This window comes from Scyliorhinus torazame, chromosome 6 (genome assembly GCF_047496885.1).
Source record: "Scyliorhinus torazame isolate Kashiwa2021f chromosome 6, sScyTor2.1, whole genome shotgun sequence".
NCBI classification, from domain to species: Eukaryota; Metazoa; Chordata; class Chondrichthyes; order Carcharhiniformes; family Scyliorhinidae; genus Scyliorhinus; species Scyliorhinus torazame.
Genome location: NC_092712.1, coordinates 227,331,880 through 227,346,016, shown reverse-complemented (window position 1 = coordinate 227,346,016; position 14,137 = coordinate 227,331,880). Strand labels below are relative to the sequence as shown.

General features: G+C 49.6%; 1 protein-coding gene across 1 annotated transcript in view; it reads left to right on the top strand.

Moving 5' to 3' along the window:
- Nucleotides 1-14,137, top strand: part of ube2ql1 (ubiquitin conjugating enzyme E2 QL1) — a 47,816-nt gene that overhangs the window by 18,120 nt on the left and 15,559 nt on the right. The window lies entirely within an intron of this gene.

Below are 14,137 nucleotides of genomic sequence, written 5' to 3'. Positions count from 1 at the left end.
CACATTCTCCTCGTATCTGCGTGGGTTTCCTCCCACAGTCCAAAGATGTACAGGTTAGGTGGATTAGCTATGCTAAATTGTCTCTTAGTGTCCAAAAGGTTAGAACATAGAACATTACAGCGCAGTACAGGCCCTTCGGCCCTCAATGTTACGCCGACCTGTGAAACCACTCTAAAGCCCATCTACACTATTCCCTTATCGACCTTATGTCTATCCAATGACCATTTGAATGCCCTTAGTGTTGGCGAGTCCACTACGGAGATAGGACAGGGATGTGGGCATAGGTGGGGTGCTGTTTCGGAGGATTGGTGTAGACTCGTCGGGCCGAATGGCCTCCTTCCACACTGTAGGCATTCTATGATTCTATCAAGGATACATTACAAGTTTAAGTCGGGAAGATGTTTTTTTGTGCAGGTAGTGGATTTTCTGTGCATATCCAATTAAAAAGAGCATGGCAGGAATTTGCTCAAGGATTTTGCCTCACTCCTCTGTGGCCCTGGAAGGGGTTTGGTGGAATTTACCAGAAATGACAGGAAGCTGTTAGCACCAGGTCGTAAATGTCCAGAATATTCTGGTCAACCCTGTGACAGTCCGAATCTCAATCAAGCCCTTTCAAGGTCAGGGAGGTTAGAGGATGGTTGTAAGGAAGGGGCTGTGCAAGTTCAGCTTCCCAGTTTATTCAGGATCCAGTGCAGGAGAGGAATGTCCATCCAGATGGGTAAAAATGACCCACATTGAGCTAAGAGCAGGGGGTGGGCTGAGGGGTTCCATTTTGTAGGCTAAGGAAGCAGCCTGGACCTTGCGAGCTTTTAAAAACATTTTAAAATCAATATCAGCACCATCACAGAAGAGGTTCAGTAGATGCAGAGTAGAATCTGGGGGACTGTCAAGACAACCTTCTCCTCCCAAATGGTAGGAAGGCAGAAGGCAGGCTAGAGATGTCTTCTTGTGGCACTTGCAGTAACCACCCAATTCTCGGCATGTTGATTTTTGGGACCCTTCTATCCAACAATGTTCAATACTCCAATTGCCAAATAAAGGTGATTGTGTATGGCTTCTTCTCACCAGAGGAATTTCAGCGTAGAATCAGATAACTGAGGAACTGTTAGCACTCAAAAGCAATCAGATAGCTTTGAATATAAGAATGAGATTGTTGGAGAATTCATAAACAAGCATGATAAAAAATATCCCACAGTTCTCGTGGAAAAATGCTGTGAACAAAACCTCGAACTCAACAAAGATGAGGCTAAACCAAGTTTCCAAGAGTTCCACTGAAGGTTGGCTCATTATTGACTAAGGTCATTAATTAGATACAGACAGGCACAAGACAGTTTGGAGCTATCCAAGGCCACCAATGTAACAGGAATCCTGACGTACATTTGGTTTGTTTTTTATTTCATTACGTTTTGCAAAACCTTGGTAATAATATTTAACGTTACAGTATTATGCTGGTTAAACAAAGGGAAGCGCGGTGGCACAAGTGGTTAGCACCTCACTGCGCCGAGGTCCCAGGTTCGATCCCGGCTCTGGGTCACTGTCTGTGTGGAGTTTGCACATTCTCCCCGTGTTTGCGTGGGTTTCGCCCCCACCACCCAAAAGATGTGCCGGGTAGGTGGATTGGCCATGCTAAATTGCCCCTTAATTGGAAAAAATAATGAACTGAATACTCTAAATTGATAAAAGAGAAAAAGAAGAAAAAAAAATGTTGGTTAAACAGAACTGACCAAAGACATCTGGCCAAGTCAACCAGTTGAACTATAACAATTTGTAAATAGAATAGCAAATAGATGCATCAGAACCCGGTTTTGGAGCAGCGCTCATTACAGGACGATCAGTTGCACATAGAAAAGCAAGGAAACTGTGATAAGTCACTGGTTAGGCCTCAGCAAGAGTAGTGTATCCAATGCTGAGCACCACACCTCAGGGAGGATGTCAAGGCCTTGAAGAGGGTGCAGAGGAGATTTGCTGGAATGGTACTAAGGTTGACAAGCTTCAGTTCACTGAGCAGAGTTGTTCAACAAAGTGATCATCCAGTCTGTGTTTGGACTCTGTGGTGGAGGAAACCATATTATAAACAGCAAATATAGTATGCTAGTTTGAAGGATGTACAACTAATTCACTTTTTTACCTGGAAGGAATGTTTGAAACTGAAATCGATTGATTGTGGGTTAACGTCTCCTTTATTTGAAGTGTCAATGCCAACAATTTATCATGAGGTTTAATTTTCAGAACAAGTATTTATGCTTACTCACATGCCTTCCTTCCTAAGTACAGCAATACTTATTCATATGTATTCCTAATTGGAATTTGAGTTTATTTAAACCAGCAGGCCTTTGTCTCCTGCAAGAGATATGTGTGAGCACAGAAGCACTTAGTTCAGTCCATCATACTTGCACCATGGCTTTTCTCCACAGGATACACAATGGGCGCGATTTAACGGAAAAATACCCAAGTGTCATTTGGGGTGCGATTGGCCGGGTGTTTCCCGACAGCCACGTTGGCGGAATTGCGGCCTGTATTTAATGGCACTTAGTGCCAAAAATGAGCCCCCACGAGCCTCACGCCATTACTGGCTCGCTTGCCATCTGATTCATCAGACTGGTGCCTTGGCAGCTTGCCGGTAACAAGGGGGAGTTGCTTTGAAACGCTTCCTCACACCTCGCTCCCAGCCAGCACACAATCATCGCAGGATGAAGATCTGCTCCCCACTTTGATGCTGTCAAACTGGCCAGGCATCTGGATGCCGTGGATGCGAGGCGGGACATCCAGTTCCCACAAGGGGGTCGGAGGGCCAGCAAAAGGGTCCGCCAATACCGCCTGGGAGGCAATGGCAGCGGTCGTCACTCCTGACATTGTGACCAGGATGACTGCCATGCAGTACAGGAAGAAGACCAACGACTTCCACCGAGCCGCAAGGGTAAGTTAACACCAGCCCCCGGCATCAATTCTGCCTGACACCCCTAGACCTCCAACCCCGCCCTCCCCACCATGTCAGCGGCTGGTACCACCTTGCATTCCCCCACATCCGATCACTTTGTTTGTGCCTCAGCTTACCCTGGCACCCATCAGCACAAACCCTCCAACTCCAGGTGCCACCTGCCATAGACCCCCCTTGATGCACCAAGTGTGTGGTTCACAATGCCCCCTCGGAACCCACACGAGACGTTAGCCCATAACAGGCATGAAATGGCCCAGACAGGTAGCAGAGTTCCAGAGATCAGAGTCCTCATCCCCTACGAGGAGTGGACCCTGGAGATCGTGGGTTTGACCAAGGAGAGAGAAGTGACTGCCTTGTGCCGCAGAGTGAGGATCCAATGCTCCTTCACCCAGATGACCTCCCACAAATGAGTTGGTCACATCAGCCAAAATTATCCCTCCCTCTTACTGACCACATATCCCATGGGGCTGGTTTAGCACAGTGGGCTAAATAGCTGGCTTGTAATGCAGATCAAGGCAGCAGCGCGGGTTCAATTCCTGTTCCGGCCTCCCCGAAAAGGCGCCGGAATGTGGCGAACATGGGCATTTCACAGTGACTTCATTGAAGCCTACTTGTGACAATAAGCAATTATAATATTATTATTATTCTCTTGCAGGATCCCCACCTGATGTGGCTGGGCCATCTGAGTACCCCCCCCCACCCACCCAAGAGACCACCTTGGATGATAGCTCCGACTATCAGCCAAGAGCACGGCAAAGTCAGCAGCTCATTGGCAAATAGCCAAGTCCATCAAGATGAGTAATCACCGATGCCAACACATCCTGCTGGATCCCTTTTTTAAAATTAACGGTGAAGTCCATCTTAAAGATGTAGGTCCTAGTAATTGTCCAGGTACAAAAATTATAAAAGCCAAAGCAAAAGAAGATGAAGGGAATAAACAAGGGACAAACACTGATTAACAGGAAGATAGTTACACCATACAGTTGCTTCTGCACATCAGGTGGAGGCAGGAGCATCAATGGGAGTCAGCAGTCAAAGGTCTGCTGGATCCCAGGACACAGCTGAGTCTCAGTCAGATGTCGAGCCTCTAGGCAAGGATAACCCGCAGCTGATGCAGATGCTAGGGCATGGCTGTGAGATTCAGGAGGTGATGTCAGCGACACTCCGGTGGGTGCAGAGCCGATTGGAGGAGTCCCAAAGGCTATAGGTGCAAGAGATGGCGCAGGTAATGCGTGGCACTGAGGCGAACACTGCTGTCCGCAATGGCCACCACAGCGGAAAGCCGGGAGCACAGCGTTGGGCCTTGAATGGTGGTGTCCAAGCCATGGCTGAGTCAGTGACGGTCTTGGCTGAGGCCCTCGACATCATGTCCCAGTCACTGAGGGATGTGTCTGACACGCAGGTAGATATTGCCGAGGCATTGCAGTGCATGTCTGAATTGCTGAGAGACCTGTGCATTGGAGGGGCACTGCAAAGCATGGCCCAGTCACTGAGGACCATCGCTGAGGGTGTCAACATCATAGTGCAGATGCTCCGGTTTCCTCCCACGGTCCAAAGATGTGCAGGTTAGGTGGATTGGCCATGATAAATTGCCCTTAGTGTCCAAAATTGCCCTTCGTGTTGGGTGGGGTTACTGGGTTATGGGGATAGGGTGGAGGTGTGGACCTTGGGTAGGTTGCTCTTTCCAAGAGCCGGTGCAGACTCGATGGGGGGGTGCTGCCAGGGCTGGCAAAGGCCAGATGACTCAGAGGCTCTGGAACTCACTCGAGTGCCTTCCCTCCCATAGAGAACCCACGGCCTTACAGGCATCGACCCGGCCTCCAGGGAGATGGCAGCCCGAATCCCCTCCTCCTGACACTTGTGGGTCTCAAGGTCAGCGGGCAGAACTGGTGGCACAGTGACTGCTGTGACACTGGTATGTCGCCCGGGGCTCTCCGGCTCCAGGTCCTCCAAAGGGCATCAAAGGCCACAGGACATGGAAAGCAGCAGACTGCTTCCACCTCTTGATGTGCATCCTGGTGACACACCTAGACATAGCAGTAGAGCACGAAAGATTAAGAAGATTGAAGATCACTCAATGGGCACTGGGGGGTAGGAGGTGAATCACTATCTGTAACTAGGGACAATGGGAATATCAAACCTTCACCATGAAATCATGTAACATCTGATTCATGTGAAGCCTGTCACATTATTCTCCATAGCGGGAAGGCCTGCACCCCCACCGCCTGTTTTCCTCTGCTCCTTGACCCCCACCCCCAAGGCACAGTGGTCCGCACAAACAATGACCCAAGCCGGGAATCGAATCTGAGACCCTGGAGCTGTGAAGCAACTGAGCTAACAACTATGCTACTGTGTTGCCTCAAAAATACGATCCCCTGCCGATCACCCGGGCAGCAGCTCCAGTGGCCTTCAGCTGTAGGGTGGGGAATTGAAATGGTTACTCACCTCCTCAGTCCCCCTCAGCAGCCAAGGGCAGCACGGTAGCATTGTGGATAGCACAATTGCTTCACAGCTCCAGGGTCCCAGGTTCGATTCTGGCTGGGGTCACTGTCTGTGCGGAGTCTGCACATCCTCCCCGTGTGTGTGTGGGTTTCCTCCGGGTGCTCCGGTTTCCTCCCACGGTCCAAAGATGTGCAGGTTAGGTGGATTGGCCATGATAAATTGCCCTTAGTGTCCAAAATTGCCCTTCGTGTTGGGTGGGGTTACTGGGTTATGGGGATAGGGTGGAGGTGTGGACCTTGGGTAGGTTGCTCTTTCCAAGAGCCGGTGCAGACTCGATGGGCCAAATGGCCTCCTTCTGCACTGTAAATTCTATGAATGAATTGTGCCAGCTTCACATTTTTAAAAAGGAGTGCTAAACAAAGCCCGTGTGATCTCTCACTGGGGAACCGATTAGTTCCCGGGAGGCTGTTACATTGGACTTCCATCTCGCTAATGAGATAGAGATTGGTGCTAATAGGGGTCAATGATCTTTTCACCAAGTTTGAGCGGGATCCGGAACCCACCACTAGAAGCGGGCTGGTTAGATGAGGAACTGATTTGCACCCAGCGAGGATCCCAGGTATGGCCTCACCTGCTATTTAACTGGCGCGCCCGGATCCACGCCGGGCACAACGTGGTGGTTAAATCACGCCCCAATTCCCACTTTCCTGATTTCCTCCCAAACTCTTTGCATCCACCTTTTTTGAGCAGTTAAGAAACTCTCTTGTAAAATAATTAATGAACTCTACTTCAGCAATGATTCCCAATTAACCTAATTAACCAATTATAGCCATTGACCAAAGGCTTAACCAGAGCAACCATATCTGCACCATGATTAAAAGAGAAGGACCGAGGCAGGCATTTGCTACAAATTTGCCCATTCCCGACTCCGAAAAGCCTGTCTACAAGGCTGAAGTCAGGAATATGATGTAACAGTCATCATTCATCTGAATGTGCCATTCAACAACATGGTGTGACAACACTCAAGAAGCTGAACACCATCCAGCATGGAACTGACTGCTTATTCAGTGACCTACTGCTGAGCTCTATCCATTCCCATGACCACTGGTACATTTTGCATACTCTGCATTTTGGTAATTCATCAAGATTACTCCAGTAACATTTCCCAGGTTTGCAACATTTATTGCTGAGGACAAGAGCAGCAATAGTGTCAAGACACCATCATTTTCAGGTTCTCATCCAAATCACACAGCATCCTGACTTGGCTGAATAGTGCCTTTGTTTCGCCGGACAACAATCCTAGAATTCAATACCTGACACCATCAGGGAGCATCATCAAAATAAGGGCTGCAGGACTTCAAGAAGAAACCACATCACCAAGTCCTCAGGGCAATTTGGAATGGGCAATAAATGTTTCCTTACCTGTGTCGTCCACATCTCAAGAACAAACATGAAAATATGCCTTGTGGACCTCCGTCTGTGAGTCGTTAGCTGCAGTGAACAAACTCTAAATTCTCAAATTTCCTAGAAAGGGCCTTAGGAAAGCCCCAATGCACCATCGAATTTCTAAAGTGTCAGATTTTTTGGGCTGTTATATTAATTTTGATTTTTACAGTGCACGTTTTGTTGGCATTTATATGAAAACAAATCAGCGTTTCTTGTTGCAAAATGTTTTTTTTCTGTAAACAAGGCAGAGAAGGTGATTTTGTGAGGGTGCCCTCAGCACAGATCTTCACTAGCAAAAAGCAGTCGCAGCCTTGTCGGTATAAATTTATGATCTGCAGTCACCACGAATAAGGCTCTGTGCCAATGGCAACGCCTCACAGAATTCCTTATTATGTTCGCTGGAAAGCAAGCTGTAATTTAAGCACCCTGCGTGGCATTTAAGCATGTCATACAGATAATTTGTGTTACAGTGACTTTATGAAGATTTGGGTGTGCAAAGTGTCTCATGTAAATTGCAACTTGAATATGTGCTTGTCCATGCATGATGAGCAATGAAAGAGCTGTAAATATGTGCCAGAGTTGAGCATCTTTCAGCAAATGTGAAACATGTCGACAGGCCACACTTTTCTGCATGCAGGTTTGGAACTTTTTGCCTGTAAATCGTATTGTTGGCATATTGTGGCACCTTCCTTAAGGGATGCTATATTCGACACGTGTTTGCACCTCCAAGATGTGGGTTTGCTGTACACAATGCTGATCGTTGCTGTTCTGTTACGCATGCTGCACTACATTCCTTTTGAGAAGGTACCCTAGTGTGCCAAGCAAGGTGACTGTCTTCACACCAACCTTTTGTAGCACTACCTCAGCTTCATCAGCCATCAAACTGGATGCTGCATCTCCTCATCGCTTGGCCACAGATGGTTTCCTGATCCCAAATTTATTTGCTTTCCTTTGTTTTGTTTTTTGTCAGTCACATTACCTTTCCCCTGTACAACCAATGTTTGTGCCTGCTTTATTTATTCTCTCGGGGAGGCCAATTTTTCAATGACACTGCAATATACTCAAATCAAAGGATCAAGAGCTATTACTTTGACCTGATGCTGGATACTGAGGTGGATCAAGTGACTTAGTGGATCACAAGACTGATCTGCTCATGCCCATCATAAATACTTTCAGTTGACCAAGGATCAAGTTTATGTTTGACCGAAGTGTTTGATACTTCAAGTTGTGAACCAAACTAGCTGGGTAACATCATCAGGTAGCTGGAGCAGCAACAGCAACTATACCAACATAATAAAAACCTGGGGCGTCATTCTCTGACCCCCCGCCGGGTCGGAGAATGGCCGTTGGCTGCCGTGAATCCCGCCCCCACCCCCGCCGAAGTCTCCGCTCCCGGAGATTGGGCGGGGGCGGGAATCCGGCCGCGCCGGTTGGCGGGACCCCCCGCTGGATTCTCCGGCCCGGATGGGCCGAAGTCCCGCCCAGAAATTGCCTGTCCCGCCGACGTAAATCAAACCTGGTATTTACCGGCGGGACCAGGCGGCGTGGGCGGGCTCCGGGGTCCTGGGGGGGGGCGCGGGGCGGTCTGGCCCCGGGGGGTGCCCCCACGGTGGCCTGGCCCGCGATCGGGGCCCACCGATCCGCGGGCGGGCCTGTGCCGTGGGGGCATTCTTTCCCTTCCGCCTCCGCTACGGCCTCCACCATGGCGGAGGCGGAAGAGACTCTCCCCACTGCGCATGCGCGGGAAACTGACAGCGGCCGCTGACGCTCCCGCGCATGCGCCGCATTTCCGCGCCAGCTGGCGGGGCAACAAACGCCATTTCCGCCAGCTGGCGGGGCGGAAATCCCTCCGGCGTCGGCCTAGCCCCTCAATGTTGGGGCTAGGCCGCCAAAGATGCGGAGACTTCCGCACCTTTTTGCCGGCGCCCTGCCCGTCTGATTGGCGCCGGCTTTGGCGCAAGTCGGCGGGCATCCCGCCGTTGGGGGAGATTTTCGCCCCTGGTCTGCAATTAGTTCATTTATATACAAAACTTTCAAAATAAACTAGGTTGGATAAGTAATAATGGTAGCAACTGAGGGAGTGCCATTCAGCTCGACAAGAAAGGAGAGGCATTGAAGAGGAATGATGTAGTTGATTGCCAAAAGGCTACAATGAGATTGATAAAGATGGGAAGTAACAGTGCACAGTTGTCACAGTCACAGAGAATGTTGTTCGACTATGGCTGTTTCAGTGCTGTGGCTGGGAAGAAAATTTGATTGGAGAGATTCAAACATCAGTTAGAATTTTCATGGAGATAGAAGGGCTTTGCACTTTAGCCAAAATGGCTTCCGAGCCCCATATCTGGACCCTTTCCAAGGTCAGCATATCCTTCCTTAGATACGGGGCCCAAAACTGCTCACAATACTCCAAATGGGGTCTGACCAAAGTCTTTTACAGCTTCAGAAGTACATCCCTGGTCTTGTATTCTAGCCCTCTTGACATGAATGCTAACATTGCATTTGCCTTCCTAACTGCCGACTGAACCTGCACATTAACCTTAAGAGAATCGTGAACAAGGACTCCCAAGTCACTTTGTGCTTCTGATTTCCTAAGCATTTCCCCATTTAGAAAATAGTCCATGCCTAAATTCCTCCTTCCAAAGTCCATAACCTCACACTTTTCCACATTGTATTTCATTTGCCACTTCATTGCCCACTCTCCTAGCTTGTCACAGGCCCACAGGAATGTGGTTGACTCTTAAATGCCCCTCAAGGGCAATTAGGGATGGACAAGAAATGCTGGCCTAACCAAAGACACCCACATCCCATGAATGAATTTTTAAAAAGTGTAGGTATGAAGGTGCATAAAAATGGATAAGATCTATGAAACTGCCAAGATGTCAAGTCATTTAAATTCCCTGCTCTTTAAATTTTGATTAAAGCCTGCTTTTTCTCTCAGTTGAAAATGAAACATCAGGGTCAGAATTCTTTGTTTAGGAGACTATGGGCGGGATTGTCCGTTCCCCGACGCCAGTTTCGTAATCGGCGATCGGGCGGAGAATCCCTTTGAACGACTGACTCGGGGGCGGTGCCTGTTTTTGGATGCTCCGCCCCCACCAAAACGGCGTCGGGGAGTAGGCCGCACGCCTTTGGGACGGCCTCAGGAAGTTACCTGAAGGCCTTCCCCTGATGCCCCTGATGGGCCATGTTCACGACGTCGGGAGGGGGGGGGGGGGCGCACGTGTGCTCTCAGTTTTTGTGAACCTGGCATAGCGGCTGCGGACTGTGTCCCGCGGCGCCACAGTCGGGGTTGGGTTGGGGGGAGGGGGGTGGCAGGAGCCATGCTACTGGCCGGGGGAACTTCGGCAAGGGCTGGGGGAACTGGTGGGGGGTGGCGAGTGGGTGTCCAGGAAGGCACTATCTGGCATCTTGGGTCCGGGCGCGGCCGACACCATGTTCTTCGGCCATTTATTTTGCAAAGGCCGTGTGTTTTACATGGCGCGGCTGCTAGCCCTTCACTGGTCAGAGGGTCGGTGCTGGGGCCTCACCAATTTGTTCATCGTAGATCTAGCCATTTGCTCCGGACATAACCTAAGCAGATGCACTTGTGGGCTATAGGTTGGGATATGCCACACAAGTTCCCGCTTGAGCGCTGGAATGATACCGAGGCATAAAAGTGCAGGGCTGCGGTGACCTTGACGGCCACCGGGAGCAAGTATCCTCCTCCATGTGGTGCAAGGTCCGTTAGGACATGGCACAGGTGCCGCACCGTCCCCTTGTTGAGGCAAACCCTTCTGCGGCACATGCTGTCAGTCATCTGTTCGAAAGACCAGCGACGCCTCTACACCTTGGGCCATCACCGCCCTCCCCTTCTGGCTCCCTTCCTGGCCTGATGGGCGGCCGGGTCCTCAGCGTGTGAGGCGGGACCCTTCACATGGACTGCCACCTCGAGCCTCTGTCGACGTTGTTGCCGCCACCTTCTCCATCTGGCCTGCCACCAGCACCATGATGGCAGCCTCCGTGGGGTCCAAAATATCATCCATAATGTGATATCTTAACTTGGAGATGGTGAGGGACAGCCAATCAGCTATGGCTTCCTCCCCGGACCCACGGGTCCCCAGACCACCCCACCCTCACATTCTCTGCCACGCTTCATGGTGCCATCCAACACACCCTGCACATGCTGCCGCAGGGTTCCCTGGGTACCGGACCGCTGACCCCGGACACCAGTTAGTACCGTTACCTGAGCTGGCCGCTGGCTCCCTTCCAGTCCATACACCCACCCTCTGGTCGCGGGGATGTCCCCTGTGCTGTGGCCCAGCCCCTGGGTGTTTAAATGTTGGCTGCTGCCTCTGTGGTGTTGCTGCCTCTGGGGTTCGGGCAGAGTGTTCAGGCCTCACAGTTGATTGGGATGCTAGGCTTCATGGCACGTGTATCCACACAAACCTACTTGGGTATCTTTTAGTTAACTAACAGTTCCATTATTATTATAATACAAAAGACAGTACAGAGCAAACAGCAATTCACTGAAATTTTGTACTATACACTATAGACAAAACCCAATAAACAGTTGACAGGAAACAAAACCAACAGCATCCAATCCAGCACACACCCAACCCCAGCCCCCACCCAGCAGCCGCCCCACATCATGGAAAGGCACCTAACCAGTATATAGGAATTCATGTGTATTGAAAACAGTGCGTGAATGTCAGCGAGAGAGTGCATGTGTGAGAACGAGCAGCACAGTCAACCGGAAAAGGACACCGACATGGGGCACGGTGGAAGAGAAAGGGAAAACACCCCTCCCCTCCCAAGAGGGGGCACAGTTCAGTCCAAGAACAGTGCCATTGTACAAAAATCAGGGCAAAATACAGAGCAAATGCAGAAGGCAAAAAACAGGCCACAATACAATGAAAATACCAACTTAACACCATAAACAAAACCAACAATCAATAAGAAAACAAAGCCACCAGCACCTAAATCAGTGCAACCCCCCCCCTCCCCCCCCCCCCCCCCCCCCCCCAAATCGGCCCCAGCAGCAACCCCACATCAATGGAAGGGTGCCCAATGTTGGCACGGAGCAATGCGAAAGAGAGAGCCAGAACACCCCTGTGCTTCACCAGCATGGGTAGCTGGCCAAACCCCAGGCTACAAAAGCAGGAGGAGAGGCTACAACTGGCAAGCAGACAGCTGCTAGGCAAGAAACAATAAACAACCATTTCACAATATCAAGCATACAATTCCCCATCAGTTAAACATAAACCAACAAAAGGAACCCTCCCAAAAAAACCAGCAACCTGCACGGCTCCCAAACTGGGAGCAGCAGATAGCCACAAACACAAAAGGTCACCAGTAGTCCACAAAGGCATCCAACACAGTCTTCGAGTTGCCCAGTCGAAGCAGGCCGCCACCCCTCATTTCCTGCAGTACCGCCATCCGGTCTCATGATAAATGAACACAAAGTTCCAGACATAAGTCAATAAACAGTCAAAAGTCAATAAACAACAAACACCACCAGCTCTAGACTTACGGCTGTACAGAGGCACGAGACAGGGATGCCCACTGTTCCCACTATTTTTTGTTGTGGTAATCAAGCCACTGTCAATCGTCCAAAGGAGAGACAGAGCAGAGTCGCACTCTATGGCGGGTGACCTGCTCCTCTACATCTCAAACCCCCGGACCAGCATGGAAGGGATAATGAAACTCCTAAATTGGTTCAGAGCTTTCTCAGGCTACAAGCTTGACCTGAGTTGCGCCATGGCGTGCTGCTTTTCAGGAGCATCGCGGCCGTTCGATAGTGCCCTGAAATCCTTTCCGTTAGATGGCGTCCATTGTCAGGTATAATGGGGAAATGGCAGACATGTTGAACAATTACTTTGCCTCAATATTTACAGTTGAAAAGGAGAATATCCAGCCGGAAGACCAAAAAAAATTTATAGAGAGCAGGGACTTAATACAATTAGCATAAGTACAGCATCAGTAACTAGGGAATTAATGAAACTTAAGAGTGACAAATCCCCAGGTATTGACGGTTTCCATCCGAGGGTGTTATAGGAAGCAAGGGAGCACATTGTAGATGCCCTAACTTAATTTTCCAGATTCTCTGGATTCATTAGTCCCTCTGATTTGAAAAATTGTACATGTCACTCCACGTTTTAAGAAGCGTGAAAGGGGGAAATCAGGGATTTACAGACCAGTTAGCTTAATATCTGTGGTGGGGAAATTGCGAGACTCTATCATCAGGGATGGGGTTACTGAACACCTTGACAAATGTTGGTCGATCAGGGAGAGCCAGCATGGATTCGTGAAGGGAAGGTCGTACCTGACTAACCTGATTGAATATTTTGAAGAGGTGAATATGTAGTGGACAGGGGAATGTCTATGGATGTCATTTATATGGACTTCCAAAAGGCATTTGACAAAGTCCCACACAAGAGATTGTTGACTAAGGTGGAAGCCCATGGAGGGCAAATTATTGACATGGTTAGGAAATTGATTGAATGGCAGGCAACAGAGAGTGGGATAATGGGTAATTACTGTAATTGGCAGGAGGTGACTAGTGATGTACCACAGGGACCTGTGCTGGGGCCTCAATTATTCACACTATTCATTAATGACTTTGGTAACGGCAGAGAAAGTCGTATGTCCAAATTTGTGGATGATGCAAAGTTAGGTGGCATTGTAGACAGCCTAAATGATAGCATGAAATTGCAAGGAGACATTGACAGACTAGGTGGATGAGCAACATTTTGGTAGATGGAATTTAATGTAAGCAAGTGTGAGGTTATCCATTTTGGACCAAAAAAGAATAGAGCAGAGTACTTTCTAAATGGAAAGACTTTAGGTACAGTGGGTGTCCAAAGAGACTTGGGGGTTAAGGTACATAGGTTCTTAAAAAAACAGGAACAAGTGCAGAAAATAATCAAAAAAGCTAATGGAATGCTAGCTTTTATACCTAGTGCATTGGAGTATAAAGACACACAAGTTACGTTGCACGTATACAAAACCCTGGTAAGACCCCACTTGGAGTACTGTGAGCAATTAACAAAACACTGTGTGGATCGGTTTATAATGGTGGGGGGGGGCGAGAGAGGAGGAGTCTCGGGGTTTCAACTGAGCCACGCAGCTGGAGTGCCGATGCTGAGCCCGGAGCAGGAGGCAGCCGGAGCGGTGGTGCGATCCCTGGAGCACGAGGCAGCCGGAGCGGTGGAGCTGGGCCCGGAGCACGAGGCAGCCGGAGTGGTGGAGCTGGGCCCGGAGCACGAGGCAGCCGGAGCGGCATGCGGAGCCCGGAGCACGAGGCAGCCAGAGCGGCATGCGGAGCCCGGAGCA